Source organism: Myotis daubentonii, chromosome 18 (genome assembly GCF_963259705.1).
Source record: "Myotis daubentonii chromosome 18, mMyoDau2.1, whole genome shotgun sequence".
NCBI lineage: Eukaryota > Metazoa > Chordata > Mammalia > Chiroptera > Vespertilionidae > Myotis > Myotis daubentonii.
Genome location: NC_081857.1, coordinates 13826239 through 13843205, shown reverse-complemented (window position 1 = coordinate 13843205; position 16967 = coordinate 13826239). Strand labels below are relative to the sequence as shown.

The 16967-nt window shown below is 45.8% G+C and overlaps 1 protein-coding gene across 4 annotated transcripts in view; it reads right to left on the bottom strand.

Annotated features, from left to right (window-relative positions):
* Positions 1-11818, bottom strand: part of HHAT (hedgehog acyltransferase) — a 167182-nt gene extending 155364 nt beyond the window's left edge. For 3 of the 4 annotated variants that reach the window (XR_009449963.1, XM_059675637.1, XM_059675636.1), the window contains exon 1: positions 11668-11798. The gene's annotated coding sequence lies outside the window, so the exon portion shown is untranslated. Of the gene's footprint in view, positions 1-11667 lie in introns of all 4 variants that reach the window. The other variant, XM_059675638.1, reaches the window with a different exon arrangement.
* Positions 11819-16967: the final 5149 nt, after the last annotated feature.

Here is a 16967-nt window from a genome sequence, read left to right as displayed (position 1 = left end):
CAAAAGTTTGTCATCTTTATTTCTGATGCGTGCAACAAACGGATTCCAATATTTCCATTTTAGATGTTTCCCGCTCCTCAATCCTGATTTCTAGCGCTAACAGGGCTATCACCACACACCCACACGCACCAGGCCTTTAAAGCGATGCTCTCAGCATTAAGCCAACGATCCTTCCGGTGGCGGCAGCATCTCACACTTCTACCAACTGTTGCTCAATGTCCTAAACAGAACATTTTCCCTACTGGGTTTTCCCCGACTAATTCCAGTAACAGCTGTACTGTAATAAGTACCACTTACAGATTGCCTACGCCGAGAGAGCGCTTTGCAAGTATTTTCTCATTTAATCTTCGTAACAACCCTTGGAGGCTGGTCATTCTGGGATCTTCATTTAACACAAGAGAACACCCAGGCCCAGAAAGGTCAAGAAACCTGCCCCAAATCACACAGCGCGTACACAGCAGAGCTTAGGTTCAGACCCACCAAGTCTAACTCCACAGCCTCCCCTCAGTCACTTCCCTCTTCTTCCCGAGGGCACCAGGTTCATCTTTTCCCAACATCTATGGTGAAATCAACCCAGCAGGAAAGTTGGAAGGTAACACGAGCTACCTAAGCGCAAAAGAATTTGTTGAGTTGTGTATGATTTAGACACCCCCTAAGAAGCAAAGAAAACTTGAAAATCAACTAGATGTCATCCAAACGTACACGAGATACATCAGCAGATACATTCCTTCAAAGGTTTACTGAAGGCCAACCAAACCAAACCAATCTGGCCTGGATACAAGAGGGGAACGTCGGCAGTTACACGGTGATGAGGGCTGAGTAAAACGGAAATCGCTCTAACTTTAGGAACAAACGAGCTTCCTGGGAACCACAGAGTAGTAATAGCACAGGAGCACGTGCCCAGTGAACGACAGCCGCTTTGGAGGGAATGAAATATGGGGCAATATTCTAGCACATTTGAAACAACTGCTGGGACTTCTGCTCTTTTCCAGGGTCCAATTTAATGAAACAGAAGCCTATTCTGCAGAATATAAATTACACGACTTTCGCCAGAAAAACCCAAGTCTAGACACAGCATGTCTTCTAACATCCCAGTTTCCTCCGAAACCTATTAAAGAGTCTTATGAAGAGTCTAATTCTTCTGCCCACATAACACTACAGGGAAACACTTCCCCACACCCAGAAGAAGGATTCGACAGATTGGAGAACTGGAACTGGGCAAGACAGTGAAATATAGAATATTTTAGAATACATATCATTACTTTCAATTATGCACCGAAATGTCATATAATATATCACCGCATAGTAAGCCATCCCACCACAGTGGCTTAAAACAAGGAGCTGTTCCTCTTGATGAGTCTGTGGGGTGGCGATCTAGGCAGTTCTGCTGATCTCACCTGGCATCACTCATATGACTAAGTCACCACTTGGCTCAAAGGGGGCTGGGGTAGCGGGGAGTCAAGATGGCCTCACGCACACGCCTGGCATTTGGCGCTAGCTGTCTCGCTTCTCCTCCATGTGGGCGCTCATCCTCCAGGAGGCCAGCCCCTTCACAGCGTGGTGACCCCAGGGGTTCAGAAGAACAAAGGCAAGAGGTGCAAGGTCGCTTAGGACCAGGCTTCAGAAGCCACAGAACACTGTATTGGTCAAAGCAAATCAAAAGGCCAGCCCAGAGTCAAGAAGGAGGAGAGCACAGACGCCATCTCTTATGGGAGGAGCAGCAGTGGCCCTTTAAAAGGGGGCAGGGACATGGCCTACCACAGCAGAATGTCCGAGTTTCTGGAAAGTTAGTGGGAAACTACATTTCACAATGGATCTTTATTATATAAAATGTCAAAAGGGAGAGAGGGAGGGAGGGAGGGAGGGAGGGAGGGAGAGAGAGAGAGAGAGAGAGAATGAATATGAAAAAAATAATTATGCTCCCAAATCAGGATTTCAAAATCAGTGGGGACCTTATCGTCATCTGGTCTAATCTCCAGCCGGTTTGGAAATTCCATTTACAATAGCCAACTGGACCATTTCCAGTAACGTTACAAAGGCAGGGAAACTCTGTGTCTAAGCAGTTCTGATTGTTATCCTGTTTTTCTCCTTAAACTAAGTCCAAATCTGGCCTCTATTTCTAAAACACCTTCTGCCTCCCAGTCCTATTGTGCCTTTTAGAACTAACGGCGGATAACGTGATGGTTTGGACTGACACTGGAGTCAGGAGGCCAAAGTCTGAACCCCCAGCTTTGCTACTTTCTAGCTGTGTGCCCTAGGTCAAGTCGCATAACCTCTGTGCCTCGATTTCCTCGTCTGTAAAATAGGGAAAATAGCAACTCTCAGATAATTGCTATGAGCATTAATGAGTTTACAAAAATAAGAGACTAGTGCCTTGGGCATAGTAAGCTATGAAATGCTTATTCTTGTTTTAAATATTATCACTTTTTTACTAAAAAGGCTTAATAATACTCCCTCCAATATTTGAAGATAATTAATACCACCCTCGCCATCCCCAGCCCTCTTCCAGGACAAACATCTGAAAGGACAGAGCAGGACTGATGGAAGCCGCAGGGTGTATAAGTTACTCAGCCTGCCCTTATCTCGGCCAATGGGAAAGCGGGGGAAACTAGCCCAAGGCCAAAAGTATGCTGGCCACCCCCCCTGTCTTTGTGTAACCAGACCCTAGCTGCACCCTGCCCCAACCCCCGACCCCAAGCCCTATAAATTCTTTGTTCTCTTGGAATTCGGGGCTCTCTCTTGCACCCAGTAATGGAGGCAAGGGGGGGACCAAGCGAGCTTGTATAGGAGACCCTCTGCTTTTGCATCGGACTGGCTGGTTCCCTGGTGTGGTTTCCTTGGGGATCTTGAAATCTGGGCATAACAACATCCCCGAGTCCCTTCAACCACTTTTTCAATGACTTGGTTCCCAGACCCTGCACCCTTCTGTCAGCTGTCCCTTTATCATGCAGGCACGGAGCGCTGAACCCAGAACTCCAGATGTGGCAGAATGAGAGTAGGGCAAGACCTCACTTCTCTTGTTTCAGAAACGATACTGCAAATAATAAAATCGCAGGCTAACTTCTCCAACAAATTACCAATGAGCTCTTACTGAGATTCAAGAACTGTGCTACTTGTGAAGATAAGACATAAAAATCCCATCTGAGTTACCCCCCAACATGGCTCCCCAGAAATTTCCACGTGTGGATCCCCGGGACCTGTGAACGTATTACCGTACACGGCAAAGGGACTTTGCAGATGCGATTAAGATGAAGATCTTGAGATGGAGACGTTATCCCTGATTATCCACCTGGGCCCAGTGCAGTCAAAAGGCAGGGAGGACGAAGGGTCAGAGACAGAGGAGACGTGATGATGGGAGCAGAGGTTAGAGTGATGGGCTCTGTGGATGGAGGAAGGGGCTGGGAACAAAGGGATGGAAAAGGCACCAGAAAGCAACAACAAAACAGATCCTCCCCAGAAGGAATGCAGCCTGCAGGGCCACTTGGACTTCTGACCTCCAGAGCTGTAAGATACATTTGTGTTGCTTTAAGCCACTAAGTCTGTAGTCATTTGTGAGGAAACAATAAGAAACTAACATACCGCCCCTGCCCGAATGGTTCTATGTAAGACATCAGACTATTTTAATCCAATTGTCATAAAGTTAAATTGCAAGAAAAACGCACCTGAAAACAAAATTTTGTATTTAGTTCTGACCTTAGCTTTTTTTTTTTTTTTTGGCTTTTACTTCACACTGATATTAATCTTAACATTCAACATAACTCTAAGTCTTTTTATATGAACTGCCCTTAAGCCAGATGTGTGCTGTGAGAGACTGGCAATAAGGAGCCAGTTTTATAAATCCCTCACTCAGAAAAGCTACTGATGTGATATTGTACTCTTTCCTCTGAAAATTCTCATCTATTTTAAACCTTTTTCATCACCAACAGTCATGCCCATCACATCTTACACTCCCCTAGATTAGGGGTGTCTGAGTGAACCAAATATTTCATAATATTTTAAGTAAAGTTTGTATTAAAATATACTTAAAGAAAAAAAAAAGTAATGGTTTCGAAAAGTGGACTCACTCCAGTAATCACCACTCAGATAAAAAATTAAATGCCTCGGAGGCCCCCTCTGTCCTTTCCTTTAAGTCCTGGCCACTAGCCTGACATCTGTCACCCTAGTTTACCTAATTTTGCCCATTTTTGAACTTCACATGCATGGAATCACGTAGAACTTCCTCCATTGTGTCCACCTTCTTCTTTCTTAGCTTTGTGTTTGTGAAGTTCATCCACGTTGCGTGTAAGGCAATAATTTCTTTGCTCTCATTGCTATAGAGTATTCCATTGTGTAAACAACTTGTTTATGCCTCTACCCATTCCACTATTGATGGACATGTGTGTTGATCCAACATAGGGCCATTATGAATAACACTGCTCTGCATATTTTCACATGACTTTTGGTGCCCATATATACACCTTACTGTTGAGTGTTTATCTAAGAACGGGGTGGCTGGGTCAGAGATGAGTATGTCCAGCTTTAGTAAGTGATACCACAAACAATTTCCAAAACAGTTATACTCACTGTCCTACCCACCAGCAATGAGAGTTCCGGCCGGTCCATATCCTAAGCTGCCCTTGGCATTGACAGTCTCTTTCATTTTAGCCGCTCTGGTGAGTGCATACTGATACCCCACTGTAGTTTCAACTGGCATTTCCCTAATCACTAGTGAGGCTAACCATCCTTTCAAATGTTTATTGGGAATTTAGAGAGCCTCTTTTCTGAAATGACTTGCCATCTTTCTCTTTGGCTGCCTGCCGGGAGCCGGTCCATCCTTGCTGTTTCAAGGGACCTGGCATATATGGCATACGGTTCTTAATATGTTTGCTCACCTTCTTGGCGCTGTGTTTTAACCAAAGTCACCTCTCCGAGAAAGGTTGAATCCCCAGGTAGGGATTTTCCCCTGAAGTTAGGGAGGGAATAAAACCCCTCAACTAAGTGCAAGGCGGGTAATTAATCACTTTAACTACGAACAATCATGCTTAAGCTACATAATCTTTACTCCCTGGAATGGAGATAAGAAACGCCCTAACCTTTGTAATAGAGATTGATAGGATTGAATCAACTGGTATAAATACAGTTGTAACAAGACAGAAACACTCAGAACTTAGAACAGAATCAAGAAGACAGAACCTACACGGAGCCTAGAGACAGAAGAACTTCGCTGGAGAGAGCATGCCGGAGGATCCTGGAGAGGGACTGGCCTCGGAGCCTAGAGACAGAGCCTAGCGGGAGAACATGGCAAGGGATCCTGGACTGAACCTGACTACAGAGATTGGCAGGAGAACCTGACTGGAACCTGGACACTGAACCTGACTGGAGAGCCTGGACAGAACCTGGCTGGAGAACCTAGCGAGGGAACATGGCTACAGAACCTCGCTGGAAATCCGAAGCAGAACCTCTCTGGAGATCCGGGCTAGAGATCCTGGCTAGGTTGCTGATCAACTGAACACTGTCTCCGTGTCATTCCTTCTTCGCCGACTCCGTCTACACCTTTGGGAACCCCTGGACCTGCTGGGGTTGGACCCCGGCATCTGGCGCCCAAACAGGGACCCCTAGGTAAGCGCCCCGCACTCGGGACGGATAGGACTCCACCATAGGAAAAGGGTGGATAGTCTTCGCCGACTCCGTCCACACCTTTGGGAACCCCTGGAAAAGGATTCCCCTAGGTAAGCCTCCCCCCATTGGGAACCCCCATACTCGGGACGGATCGGACTCCACCGTAGGAAGAGGGTGGATAGTCTCCGCCGACTCCGTCCACACCTTTGGGAACCCCTGGAACAGGATTCCCTTAGGTAAGCCGCCCCATTGAGAACCTCCACACTCGGGACGGATCAGACTCCACCGTAGGAAGAGGGTGGATAGTCTTCGCCGACTCCGTCCACACCTTTGGGAACCCCTGGAACAGGATTCCCTTAGGTAAGCCCCCCCATTGAGAACCTCCACACTCAGGACGGATAGGACTCCACCAGGGTGCTGCAAACCCCCCTATAGAGGATAAGTAGGGTAAGAAGGTGGATAGTACAGAACTTAGATTGAGAAGATGTGCCATACTGAGTCCAAAGAAAGAAGACTCTGTATTGATCTTTAGATTAAAAAGATGTGCCATACTGAGTCTAAAGAAATAAGACTCTGTATTGATCTTTTAACACATATGCTTGCTAGCAGAGGAATTAAGGTTACTCCCAGTCAGATGGAACATTTTATACAAGAAATACGTCCATGCTTTTCTGAGGAAGGAAAGGTGCCAGAAAGGTAAATGTAGAGGCATGGGAGAAGGTAGGCCCAAGGAGCCTTATCCTTAACCCCACTGCAGCCTTTCCACCCTGGGAAAGTGCAGGATTGGCAAGCTCTCCCTGGGGTGATAGATCAGGACTCAGGTAATAGCAGAAAGCGCCAATCCTACTCTTAAAATGGATACAAGAGAGCGTTTCAGGTTTTTCTTTTTAATGCTTGCTTTTAAAAAATAAAAAAGGGGGAATTTGCCGGGAGCCGGTCCATCCTTGCTGTTTCAAGGGACCTGGCATATATGGCATACGGTTCTTAATATGTTTGCTCACCTTCTTGGCGCTGTGTTTTAACCAAAGTCACCTCTCCGAGAAAGGTTGAATCCCCAGGTAGGGATTTTCCCCTGAAGTTAGGGAGGGAATAAAACCCCTCAACTAAGTGCAAGGCGGGTAATTAATCACTTTAACTACGAACAATCATGCTTAAGCTACATAATCTTTACTCCCTGGAATGGAGATAAGAAACGCCCTAACCTTTGTAATAGAGATTGATAGGATTGAATCAACTGGTATAAATACAGATGTAACAAGACAGAAAAAGACAGAATCAAGAACACAGGGCTTGGAAGACAGGACCAAGAGAGACAGAGCCTAGGCACAGAACCTACACAGAACGTTCTCTAGAGACAGAAGAACTTCGCTGGAGAGAGCATGGCAGGGGATCCTGGACTGAACCTGACTGCGGAGATTGGCAGGAGAGCCTGACTAGAACCTGGTGACTGAACCTGACTGGAGAACCTGGACAGAACCTCTCTGGAGATCCTAAGCAGAACCTCTCTGGAGATCCAGACCAGAACTTGGCTGGAGATCTGGGCTAGAGATCCTGGCAAGGCTGCTGATCAACTGAACGCTGTCTCCTTGCCATTCCTTCTTCGCCGACTCCGTCTACACCTTTGGGGACCCCTGGACCCGCTGGGGCTGGACCACGGCAGCTGCCCATCCTTTTCATGATGTAGAAGTTGTTCCTACATTCTAGCTCTGAGGTCCTCACTGGAAATATGTATCGCATTCTGCAGCGTGCCTCCTCACTGCCTTTGTGGAGTCATTAGATGAACACACGCTCTTACCAATATTTCCCATTACAATTAGTGCTTTTTGTGCCCCATCCAATAAACCTTTGACTGTCCCTCTATGAAATATCATAAAGATATTTCACTTTGCTTCCTCCCAGAAGCTTTACTGACTTAGCTCTCACATTTAGCTGTATGATTATCTTTTTTTAAAAAATATATTTTATTGATTTTTTATAGAGAGGAAGGGATAGAGATAGTTAGAAACATTGATGAGCGAGAAACATCGATCAGCTGCCTCCTGCACATCTCCCACTGGGGATGTGCCCGCAACCCAGGTACATGCCCTTTACCGGAATCAAACCTGTGACCTTTCAGTCCGCAGGCCGACGCTCTATCCACTGAGCCAAACCGGTTTCGGCTGTATGATTATCTTGATTAACTTTTGTACATGGAATGAGGTGGATGATCAAGATTCATTTTGTCCATATGGACATCCAATTGGCCCAGCATCGTTTACTGAAAAGGCTGTCCTTTCTCCACTGCACTGAAGCGTCACCTGTCATGTGTGTAAGCCTGTTTGTGGATTCTCTACTCAGTCCCATCTTCTGCCTAGCATGGGGCCAATACCATACTTACATACTACCTATTGACCTAGTGGCTTAAGTCATTCAACTTTGATCTTTTTCTTAGATTGTCTAGAATTTCCAAATAAATGTTCAATTTGGCTCATCACTGCCTCTTTTCGAAAGGAAAAAAAAAAAAACTGCTGGGATTTTGACTGGGAGTGTACTGAATCTATAGATTTAATGTGTGGAACAATGACATACCCCCCAATATTTTGTATCTTTAAATTCTCTCATTGTTTTAGCTTGCAGAGAATTTTTATCATGAATGGGTGCTGAATTTTAGCAAATAACTTTTCTCCTTTATTCTGTGTATGTGGTTAAGGTACATTTATTGGTTTTCTACTGTTAATTTACAATCCTGGAATAAATCCAACTTGGTCATGGTTTAATACCCTTTGTATACATTACAAGACTTCATTTACCAATGCATCATTCTAAGACTTTAGCATCTCTTTTGTGAGAGTCTGACCTATAATTTTCTTACTGTCCTTATCAAACTTTGTAACAAGGTTATGCTGGCCTCAAAAAAGCAGCCAGGGGATGTTCCCTTTTTATCTTTCTTTCTTTTTTTTTAATTTGTAATATTTCACAAGGGAAGCCATCTGGGCCTGAAATTTTGCTATGGAAAGGTTTGTAACTACAAATTTAATTTCTTGAATAGACATAGAACTATTCAGACATTCTAGTTCTTATGTCTTAAGGGGAGGCATTTTATTCAAAAAGCTTGTCCATTTTACATGAATTTTCAAATGTATGCCATAAAATTGTTCAGAATAACATCTTAAGATCTTATTTTTTTTAATGTCTGTGGGATATGTAGTGATAACTCCTTTTTCTTCCATGATACTGGTACTACCATACACCATTAAGGTTCATTTCCTCTCCAAAAAAAAAAAAAAAGGCTGCCACGTACTTATATGACACACCTCCACACCTGCACCACCACGAATATTCTCCAGCAGAAATGCCCTCAGAGGAGTAGAACAGGCAGAGAATAGAGACAGCCCAGCAACTCCCTCTCAACAGCTTTGATCACCAGAACCAGCTGTGAACCTGAGCACTGACCGAAGGAGGAGGAGGCAGCTATTAGTAATGACCTACGGCGGCTACATAGAACGCAGAAGAAAAACGACCACTAACCAGGGTGTGTAACCTAGGACACCCTCCAAGGTATCCACAGGTGGAATTCAGCGGGCCATGAACTTAAAAATGTTTTCCTCACACATCTTTATTTTCACAAACCTCTAACGATAAAGTCAGGATTTCATATGGTTATAAATGTGGACAATAAGCCATACCAGGAAGAGCAGTTCTGGCGACACTATCACAATAAGAGGCACAGACGTTTTCATATCACAGTGCGGCTGCTGCATACATTGCAAAATACCATTTACATGGGCATCACTGCTCTGAAATTATGACTTATTTCATACAGAACTGAAATTGGTTACTTAATGCATTAACAAAGAAACGTACTCTATTACAAATTTGATTTTCCCCCACAATTTTGAAAACTTTGTTTCAATATAATTTTAACCCTCTGAATATTTATTTATTATTTCTTTAATCCTCCCCAAAGGAATGCTTAGAGAGAGAAAGGGGGAGGGGGGGGGGAGAGAGAGAGAGAGAGAGAGAGAGAGAGAGAGAGAGAGAGAGAAAAACACTGATGTGAGAGAGAAACATCAGTTGCCTTCCTTAGCGCCGACGGGAGCCGAACCTGCAACCCAGGCATGTTCCCTGACCAGGAAAAGAACCTGCAACTTTCCTGTGATAGGTTGGCTGAGGTATGCGTGGAAACTTCAAAAAATGTTTCTTGTGGTGACTAGAGTGTATGACAGGAAAAGAAGGGCACATTTAAAAGACTGTATTTCACACAGACTCCAGTAAAATATCGCCTTAGGACTGCTTAAGTGTGCTTTACCAGTTAGGCCTCATTTACAAAATGACTTAGGCCAGGCTCTTTTGAGGTGTGAACACATACTTTGAAAAATGAGTTAGGCCCTATGCATGGAGAAGAAAGCCAGGCCACTTTATTTCAGGATCCGGGATGCATTTATATGCAACTGGACATACTAATAAATATAGCACAGGTTACACGGGTCCTTTCTACCTATTCATCACCAAGTCGGTCATCTGTATCTCAACTGTAATTGATAAATATGGTGCCTAAGTACAACTTACTTTATCATGGTGATGCTGACAATTATTTCCGCCTCCCTTGAAAGACCAAACTAAAACGTTATATAACTCTGGCTTATTGTCATTCAAGTTTCCCTTGTGAATATTTTTAATGCCTTTTAAAAGGTGGCTTCCCCAGACCCCAAAGAGGTCCATGGCACACACAAGAGGCAAAGAGCCCCTAAAAGAAATCAAGAACTTCATCCAAGCCAGGGAATTCCCATGCAACAATCCAGGAGCACTTCCGCGGGCCAGCCCTGTGCTCGAACCACGAGACACACAGGTAAGGCCGGTCCTGGCTAGTTCCTGATGTTGCCTGCAGAGTTCCCAGCAACATCTCGCCACCCACTGCAGGGACTGCTCTCTCCAGACACTCGGCCTTCACCCTAAGTTAGTCTATGCATCCTTCTTCCCTAGGAGGAAGCAAAGTAAACAGTAGGTAGTACAGGCTTTCACCCAAAAAGAGGACTCCCAACATTTACCAGTCTGTGGCTTTGGCATCTCCTCTAAGCCTTCCTTTATTCTTCTGGAAAAAAAAAGGGGGGGGCAACACTACCTATCCTTCCCAGTTACCAGAAGGTTTAAAAATAATGACTGTAAAGCATCTGACGAGCACATCGTCCCTGTCAATACTAGGTGACTCTTTCAGGTCAAGACTGGCTGTCCTTACCCAACACTGAAACACGGTTCGGGACGGCCACAGCGAAAGGAGGGAGAAAGAGTATAGGAAAGACAGAACATGAAGAATGGAAGAGGGAAGAAAAAATCATAGTCTTCAAATTCCAGGATAAAAAGCACCCCCTCCTCCGAGAAGCCTTCCCTCTGAGCTCCCTGGGCTCCCACAGTACTTTACAACACAGAAGTGAACGCCTACTTCTGCGAATGAATGAATGAATGAATGATGCAAAAACAGAAAGTAAACTAGACTCGCCCCCCCCCGCCCCCCCATAATGCAACCCAACGAGGGAGCCCAGCCACTAACTAGTCTGGCCGCCCTGACCCAAGAGCCATGAACCAAGGACGCAGCGCATTTCCTAACGCCAATGCCACCTAGAGCCCCTCGCGCCCGCGCTCGTGGGGATGGCCGGGAGGAGGCCCTTTGCAGAGACCAGTGCCATCTAAAGGCTGGATTCAGAAGAAAACAGGGACCCTGAGAGTAGCAAGCAGAAGACATCTCTAACTTTGGGGGACACTGGAGCCGCAGCAATACTGCCGCGTCCGCAATTCCCAGCAACGGGGCGCAGAACGCGGGCTGTGCAAGGCGAGGGGACGCGGGCAGGGGCGAGCGCGGACTCCGGCGGCGGGAGCCCAGCTGGGCCGGGCGCACGGCCACAGCCCCCGCGCCTTTGTCTCCGCGGCAGGACCGGCGTCTCCCCGGTCCCGCCCTCGGGCGCGCACGCAGGGGCCGGGGTAGGGATCGGAAAGCGTCCGTGCATTTCTTTTTTTCAACCGAATCACCGAAGCAAAAAAATAAAAAAGTCCCCTAAAACGTCCCGGGACCCGCCGCGGTCCCCAGCTACCCACCTCCGGGCTGTCCCGGGCGGCGGCGGCGCTCCCGCGCGCCTGAGTCCCCGACACCCCTCTCCGCACTTCCGAGTCCGGGCGGCGGCGGCGGCGGGCCTCCCGGGAGGCCGCCCTCTCCCCGGCGCGGCCGTTGGCGCAGCCGCCCGCGCGCGCGCTCTCGCAGCGCGTCCCCGCCTCGTGCCCGCGCGCCCCCCGCTCCCGGCGGCCGGGCCTGCAAGCGGGCGGCGCTCCCGAGCGGTGGCGAGCCGGCCGCGCTCCCGGAGGGCACCGGCGAGCGGGCGGCCCGCCTCTCCCCCGGGCGGCGTGTGGTGTGCGTGGCCCGGCGGGGCCCCACGCCTCGCTCACACCCGGGCTCGGGCCCGGGCCCCGTGCAGAGCCCCGCGCGGACCTTTCCCCCCACCCGTTGGTTAATTGCAGGCCTGGGGGTTTGGGAGCGGAAGTCCCCTGAAACTCGGGGTGAACTCTAAATCCCACCCCAGAGGCCCCCACCTACGGTTTGTAGGCAAAAGGAGGCAGCTCGGTGGCGTGGGAAGAGGGCGCGCTTTGCAGCCCTGAGTGCTCCCCGCGCTGGCTGTGTGAACTTAGCCCCTGCGGCCGCCCTGGCCTCAGGAAAGCCAGCTCCCCTGCTTTCCTTGGGAGTTAGAGTGAAGAGCAATGGCGTGCCCTGGATGGACTGTAAAACAACTTGCAAAGATGACCGCCGCTGCAACATGTGTCCCAGGGGTTTCGAATGGGTTCTGCAAGCGTGGAGGTCTGCAGCTGCCTCAGTGGGCTGTAACCGGCAAAGTGGCTTTAAGGCTTAGTAAGCCAGGCATTGTCAGGTACCTCCAGTGCCACTCCTGCCACAGTTCCACAGACTCACCTCGGCGGGAGGATGACCTGGGGCTCTTGTTAAAACCGCGGGCATCTGGATCTCTCTTCACACCAAAGGAATCAGACTCCCCAGGGGAGGGGTGTCTCAAGTGGCCTGCAGGCCAATGTCATAGCTGGCCTGTGGTGGCAGATTTCTCTGGGAAACCAGAACTAAAGATAGTTCTCTGAGAACTGGAACTAGCTTTTTCTTCAGCTCCCGGGTTTCCACCCCCAACACCTAGGACAGGATGATACTCGGAAAGCAGATTTTAATAAACTAACCCCAAGTAGGGGTGCCAGATTCAGCAAATAAAAACACCAGAGGTGCAAGTACAGTTGAGTTTCAGATGAGCAACGAATAGGCCTAACTATAGAGGACATGTCAGCAGCAACGTAACTTGTTTTTTCAAATATTTTCCATGTGCTGTTGTTTGAATCTGAGGGTGGGGAACCTGTGGGTACAGAAGGCTGACTGTATGCAGTGTCTACTACACTTTAATGCATTTATCCATCAATGGACACGTGGGTCTGACCCTATAAGCAAAACCAGAGAGAACCCTCTGTGGAGTTGAGAAGCAAACCAAGGCTAGAGGAAATGAAGCAAAATGGATGATAATCGAGGTTTAAAAGAGGAAACCAATTTGTGCCTTGGTATTGTATTTCTTTAAAAGCAAAAAAATAAAAATGAGTATGTAAATGTGGGTAATTAATGGTCAGTCACTCTTTATACCATCAGGTTAATCTTAAGTCATTAATCAGGTGCCTGCCCTGGGCATGTTTTTCCCTCTGTCCCTCTGTTAGTGGGGCCTGAACATCCCAGCAGGACCTCCTGTCACAACAGCAGCCCTGAGCACTTGGTAGCCACCCTCCAGGCTGCAGGACTGGCGCTTAGGAGGGATTAACTAGGCCAACTCTGCTTTGTAAATTCCACCATGACTCAGTCATAGAAATTATAGGCATTCAACCGAGGCACAAAGCCTTATTAAGACCTTATTGATAAAGACGTAAAGACAAAGAAGCGAATTTCTAATTATGAAATTTCAGGCACAGGCAATAGTGGGGAGCTATTTGGAATGATTCAAGGGCCTTCCCAACCCTCACCACCTGGCTCAGGCTCTCGTCTGCACTATGAGGATGTAGGTCCTGGTGTATGGTAATTCACAGCAGTCAACGTTGAACTAGCATTTGACCAGCATCCACTTTACACACAGCATAAAACTGAATGCTGGGGGAGATAATTTTTTCAAGTGAAGAAAAAAAAAAGACTTTTCCTGCAGGAAGTTGTAGTCTAGCTGGGGATTCACCAAATATACACAAAACAACTAGCAAATCATATACACATTTCCAATAATTTGTTTATAAACAAAAAGTAGAGTAGAGGAAACTAGAGAATAGAATAGAATAGAATAGGAAATATGAGAACACATCACTGGAGTTTTAGTAAGAATTATGAATGGAAATTAAGAATTTAGTAAGAATTATGAACTGAATCCAATTGCTGTACATGGAATTAAGAGAGTTGAAGGCTATGATGAATATCAGTCGGCTAATGCAAGTCATTCTATCTTCTGCTAACAAGCATCTCATTTGATTTTCTGATGTGTGATGTGAATATGACCATCACCATTACAGGACAATTAACAGAGCCTATCTTTTATATTAACATTATGCAGTCTTTATTGTAAAGCTTTTTTCTAAAAGGACCTTATCAAATTGGATATGTTTAGGTTTGCATAAAAAAATCATCTAATTTCATTAACATGAATTTTTCTTTAATGAGATTTCCCCTTACTATTAGAAAAGAAGGATGAAGTAAAAGTTAGAGAAGTGCCCAAGTTCAAGCTCCATATATTTAGAAATGGAGACAATGTGGAGAAAAATATTGACACTAAGAGTAAGCTTCAACTTCATTTAGAATGAGGCACATTCTAAAAACAAAAGGGAATGCAGGAATTCAGAAGGCATATTATCTAAAATATATTTTATGTGTATAAAATCCAACCAGAATGACGAACTCCAATATATTGTTTGTAATGGCACCTTCAAAACGAATAGGACACTTAAAACCACAGCATGCTGGACTTGTCAACAAACATTTCTCAATGAAAACAAAGGGCCCAAAATCATTGGCACAACTTCTTATTTGCTCTACAAAACTTTAATGAGATTTAGTTGCACGTGGTCCAGCAAAAGAGAAAATGGCTCACATGGATCTTGAAAAATTACTTTCCTAATATGAGAAGATATGCATATAGTTTTTAAGGCTAAAACAGCTGATGCATTCAAATTTACAACTAGTCCTAGTCAAATCTGCACAGCTGCAGAACCTGCCAAAGCCACGCTTCTCATGTGGTTAAAATCCTGTAGAAAGCCTGAGATCCATCCCCCACAAAGCATGGTTGCTGTCAGTTATTCAACAATTCTAGTTTACCCAAGACGACAAGGGGTATGTCTTGTATGCGTGTTTACCTTGGCACGCACTTGATCAGATATATTTACAAAACTAGAAAAAAAATGCCTCATTGGTGAATACATATGAAACTGGAAAAAATAAAAAAAGGAACGCTAAGTACTGGAGCCAGCAGAGATGGCTAGAAAACACCGCAAAGCTATTAAAATATTGTTAAAAGTGACTGACAACACTTGGCCTTAGAAATCAGCATCCATAAGAATTCTAAGTAGCATCTCTAGAAATAACTCTGCTGTATCTCATGGAAGTGTTTAAGAAGAACATGGCGAAGGTTGTTAAATTTATTGAAGAGGGCTCATTGAATAGCCCAAAGAGTGACGTGTTTTGTTTAGATGGGAGCTAACCAGTGCCTCCTGCTGAACACACTGAAGAGCATGGATTGTCCTGAGGACACTTGCAGCGGTTCTCAACCTATGGGTCGCGAACAATGAAAATACACCCTGCATATCAGATCTTTACATTATCATTCATCACAGTTGCAACATTACAGTTATGAAGTAGCAACGAAAATAATTTTATGGTTGGGGGTCACCACAACATGAGGAACTGTATTAAAGGGTCGTGGCATTAGGAAGGTTGAGAACCTTAAGTTAAGGGAAAGTATTGAGCAAAGTGCGTAAACTCAGAAATGACTATCACATTTTTCTAGCAACCTTTTTCAGCAAGCAATCTCATTTTCATATATATATTTTCATATATATTTTTTCATATATATATGTATACACACACACACATTTTTATTGATTTCAGAGAGGAAGTGACAGGGAGAGAGAGAGAAATATCAACGATGAGAGAGAATCATTGATTGGCTGCCTCCTGCATGCCCCACACTGTGATGCAGCCTACAACCCAGGTATGTGCCCTGACCGGGAATTGAACCGTGACCTCCTGGTTCATAGGTGTCATGACGCTCAACCACTGAGCCACGCCAGCCAGGCTATACTCACTACTCTTTCTTCTACTATTCTGTCATATACTATGCATATTGTTGTCAGACAAAAAATAGACGAAGCTGAGAATAAAAGTCTGTAGAATGTCTGGATTTATTTTAAACTCACAGTAGAGACAACATCTTGAAAGGCGAGACTTCCTTTTATTCTGAAAGCTGTCCATTTTGAGAAAGAACAAGACAAGTGTGGAACTGTTTTCTGATTTTTGGTGTGGAGCCCAGAACCCACCCATGAACCAAGGCCCAGGGGAAGTGGGTAATAGAAACCTACTATGAGGGCTGTGCTTTTCAAACTGTGGGTTGAAACCTACTTACTCTTGGGTCACAAAATTGATTTTGGGGAGGGTTAAAACCAGCATTAAAAAAAATGGAACAGAAAACCCCACAGTGCTTTGCAAGGAGTGACGGTAAATGTTGCTTCATTTGCATTGATCATATCTATTCAGCCACGATGTAAAATGTGTTTCCTATTGTAGTTACAGTCAATGAAATTCGTACATCACCAGGGACACCACAGCAGAGAGCATGTGCGTCTCTCCTCTCAGAATGTCCCAGGGAGGAGGACAGCTCCTGGGAGAATGTCACATCCAATGGTGTTGGAAGAACAGAGCAGCCATGGTCTAGGGTGGCCACACAGAGCTATCCTGGGTAAAGTTCAGAGACAGCGGCAAAGGTCATTTCTAACATGGTACACACTGGATACATAAAAATGTGTGAACACTGGATACATAAAAATTCAGGTGAACACTGACAAAATTGGCAAAAGAAAGGTGATGTCACACAATGTATCTTCATTGTGGTACCTGCAAGGTGGAGTATAAAGATGTGTGTGCCTGACCAATGCCCATCTTTTACTTCTGTCTCCCAGCACCAGCTCCTTCCTGGAGCCCAGAACTCAGGAATCTAGAAAGAATGGGGCCGTGGGAAGGTTCCAGAGCGCCCAAACTCCTCCTCCTCAAACTCCATTGCTCAGTGGTGGCTGAGTTCTATGCGGGCCCCTGTTCTCTGCTCACCACGTAGCTGATCCTG